Genomic DNA, 4,407 nt, shown 5'->3' on the forward strand with positions numbered 1-4,407 from the left:
ACCAAATTTACTCTTAAACGAGAGAATTATGTATGCACAGTGATATACTATTACTCTGGCCCCAGGATTTATAAACGTTCAGCAGGAGCCAAAGTTCTATTGGAAACAAATTATCTAGAGCTACTAACATGTATGCCAATGTATGATGAAATATGTAGATCTTATAAAAATAGCATCTTTAAAATATCTGTAATTGAAAATTTAGGTAAGATTATTTTGGGGAAAATATGTTTGAAAATAGAAATATAAGCTGCTACATTATGATAAATGTTTCTAAACTTGTCAGGAAACAGGAAATGAAATAAGACGATATTACATCAGCATGTTTATATTCTGAAGACAAAAGCATGTTTTAACAATTATGTTTTTTGCCTACTTTTTTCTTTAATGTAAATTTTAAAATTTTATACCTTTACATAAAGCTAGTATTTCAAGATATTTTAATGGTTGACATGATGAAAAAGAAACCTAAATACATTTGATTAAAGTTGAGATATGGTGTTCTGCAGATGACTTCAGAAAGACATTGTTAGGACATTGCTTTAGGATACACACAATTCTTTATTTTTTACTGAGTAATCAGCAAATTTGAGATCAGAAAATCAAATGTAAGCCATTGTTCTGTGCATTTTTGAGGATACTCTGAATATATTAATGAAGTGTGCTCTTCATTTTATAACACCTATACTTTATTGTTTTATTGAAGTTGTTTAAAACTGATGATTTACAGTATGAGCTTTCTTCACAATCATAGATAAAAATATTGTATTTATGAATTCTTTTAGATGAAGAGTGGTTAGAACATTTATGATTCTTGCACAGGAATGTATCCTTTCACGAGATTATTGCTTTGGAGTAAATATTAGACTGTTATTATAAAGGAGATATTTAGTTTAATCCAATCCTTCCAAATATTTACATGTTATTGACATACATATTTTCTTCTAAAGATGGTCTTGTGAAAATTGATAAGCTAGAAACAATTTTCTTTTGCCAATGGAACTGTGGGAGCTTCTCTTGGACTTCATGAGATGGTAATAGAAAAACCATGTTTTTATTGAGATATATATATAAATGTTTGATAACATTTAGCCCTTAATAGAAAAAGAATATTTTACCTTGATAAAATAATTACTAGCCAGCCATTTTTTGGGTCTATTCAATGTCAGGTGGAAGGGAGAGCAATGCATGTTTGAAGGTTGTGCATGTGACACACAAGAACTTAGCAATATCCACTCTTTCCAGTCTGTATAGCACTATACCCACAATTTGTACATGTTTTATTGTTAAATTAGATTACATGTACATGTGTTTGTGTAATATTTAAAAATATATAGTTTATATGTACATATAGGTAAAATTTATACTATGTATGTATATTTTGTCTTAAAATGTTATTTTTCCTCTTGTTTTCCCCTGCCAGGTAATGATGGGGCCTAAAAGGGAAGAGAAATTATCTATGCCTTTTCCTTTCTTGAATTCTATCTCCAGAGAGTAAGATGATAACTTAATTTTAAGTCAGTGATTTGCCATTCCTACCTGTGGTCTTTTGGACACCCTTGCAGGTATGACTGTATTATCAGGGAACATCATGTTTACTGGAAAAAAGCCCAAGATGGATAGGATCTGATAGATCTTCCTCTTCTTAAGCTTGATAACATTTGGTTGTAGCTAAGTATTATTAAAAGCCCATCTAATATCCAGTTAATAGTGGGCATTACAGTAACTAGGAGTTATAGCTGTGGGTAATAACAGGTATCCCTAAATGGAGGACTTTCTCAACAACCCTAAACCCTCAACAGTCCTAAAACTGTATCTATCTCTATGAGACCATTTACTAAGTTACTTCTCAGGTCTTTATTTCTGTGCTTGATTCATCAAATGGGCTTTTAATTTCTTAATGGCCTGACATTTTTAGTTTACTTTTGTGGTACAAGTAATTATAGATTTCCAGGCATGGAATATGTTCTCAATAAACTTTTACTGAGAATAGATACATAAATAGATTATACTGAGCGATTTTGTAAGTAGCCTGGCCAAATAAGCAGAAAATAATAAATGATGGGGGGAAAAGAGACATAATGTTCAGTGGGATTCAGGCAATCCAGTCAATTTTGGAAATGCACAAGATATAAGGGTCTGATATAATATCCTTATACTGAAATGTATAGAGCTATGGAGCAGCTAGCTATAGTTTCTGAGTTGTGTGAGAGTAAGAAGCAGCTTCCAAATAAAATCAATAAAGAGTACCAAAGAATAACTTCCCAGCCTCCAGCTGAATTACCTTTTTCATTGGAAGTGTAATTTTTCATTTTTTTCCCCTCAGAAGATCACTTCTTGGGAACTCATTTGGAGTGAATGATACCAGTAAATCCTTGAAACAAGACTCTTCAGACAAAGGGGCTGTTGTCCAAATGCTACCCTCTGAAGGTAAGGTTTTTTTTCAGAATATTCCTTGCTTTCTAGGAGCAACCATGTCTGGGCAGAAAATTAGATGTTAATTTTCTGAAGATTAATGACTTCTGGTTATATTCTAGTTGACTTCAAGGGCCAGAATGCATAGTGAGTTAAGAGATACAGCTTTTCTTATATACATTCATAGATTTTCTACATTTCAGTTAGTATAGTTATGGTTAATAAGAAAGATTTTCTTAACTTTTCTTATCCAATAAACTAAGCTCCTAATTGGCTGGATCCAATGTGTTAACAGAGTCAGTTTCATGAGTTTCAGTGGTTCTCAAAAACCATTAGACTGGAGGGAAGACAACTATTTTCTTCTGAAATAATTGGCCAAATGAATGAGTGACCTAGAACTTTAAGAAGCCAATACAGAGGGAAAGAGATGAAAATCTGAGATAGTTGGAGGTGCCTATCACTTTTTAGCCCAGCAAGGAAGAAAAAGTAGCACTGATGTTTGATTTAGGGAGATTTAAAGTAATTTTTCTGGCCAATGTGGACCCAGCAGCTGAAAATGTGGCTTTCTGTGTGTCCCCTGGGTAGATTCATTCCAGGATATGTACAGGTAGAGTATATAAGAATTTCATAGCCCCCAACAAGCTCCTTAGAAAAGTCCCACAACTTTGCCAATTTTCCCTCCTGTATCCTTGCAGGTGATGACCACAAATGTGAGGTGGATTTATTATTGAGGGTGCCATTACTTCTACTACAAGCTTCACCAAAACAATGATACAGTCTTCTTTATGCTTGGAAACTCGTCTCTTTCCTGTGTTGCAGTGGACACCTCCTGCAGATAAGAAATGCTTAACTGAGAAATGCTCATGTTGGGATATCATCGATGAGACTTTAATTTGGGCATGGTGACTGTTTCCCTTGCTGCCACTTGACTCAATCCCAGGAGCCTCAGTAGAGGAAATATTATTGCACAAGAATCTCAAAATGATGTAATTGCTCAGTGCTCCCATAAATATACATTTATAATTTCCATTTGCCATATGGTAAAATTTAAATATTGGATATATTGAAAAGAAACTTTACACAATTTTTTTTCAAAACTTCAAAGTGTATCTAAATATCTAATATATAAATTAAGTTCCCTCCTCCCTCCCAATTCTACCCCCCCAAAGTTTTCTTCTATTAAGGGAGTTGTGTGCACTCTTTAAGTGGATAGATGCACACATACAGTCACACAGACACATACACACAAACTATTTTGAGGGGTTCTGAAAGTAGGGCCATATTGTATACATTCTTCTGCAAATTGTTTTTAATTTAACAGTTTTAATACCCTTTTCTATTTCAGTAATACACATCTGTGTCATTTGTTGAATGACTGCACGACTGTTTTGTAGGTGAAATATAATTAAATGTTATAAGCATTTCTCATTCATAGATATTTATGTTAGCACCAAATTTCTGTGCAATGAAACTCCCTATCAATAATTCTGCACTTGTCTATTATATCATAATAAATTACTTAGCAGTTCAAATACTGGGATTAAGGATATGCACATTTCAAATTATTACAAGATTTCCTTAAAATGTGGTGACAACTTTATCCTCAAATGGCAATGAATGAGATTGCCAGCTTTCCCCACAACTTCACAGATAATGGATTTTATAAATATTTAAATTTTTTGCCAATGTGATAGCCCAAACTATTGTCTTAAATTGTATTTCTTTTGTTTTTGAGTTTGATCATTTTTTCATGTTTATTAGCCATCTGTATTCTTTAATTTCCTCTTTATGTCCAATTTTGGGGGTGGGGGTTTAGATTTCTGGTTTTGAAGAGCTCATTTATTACTGGGAGAATAAGCTTTGGATTGTGAAGCATTATAGATATTTTTATGCACTTTTATACTTCATTTTTGTTGTAAGAATGTGTATGATTGTTATATGTCCAAGTATAACCATGTTTGCTTTTATGGCTTCTGAGTTTCATGTCATTTT

At 33.0% G+C, this 4,407-nt stretch overlaps 1 long non-coding RNA gene across 1 annotated transcript; it reads left to right on the top strand.

Annotated features, from left to right (window-relative positions):
* Positions 1 to 414: 414 nt before the first annotated feature.
* Positions 415 to 3,470, top strand: LOC122239410. Its single transcript, XR_006218468.1, has 4 exons — positions 415 to 1,034; positions 1,424 to 1,565; positions 2,327 to 2,430; positions 3,111 to 3,470. It is a non-coding gene; the product is annotated as an uncharacterized LOC122239410 (long non-coding RNA).
* Positions 3,471 to 4,407: the final 937 nt, after the last annotated feature.

This window comes from Panthera tigris, chromosome B3, assembly GCF_018350195.1.
Source record: "Panthera tigris isolate Pti1 chromosome B3, P.tigris_Pti1_mat1.1, whole genome shotgun sequence".
Lineage (NCBI taxonomy): Eukaryota > Metazoa > Chordata > Mammalia > Carnivora > Felidae > Panthera > Panthera tigris.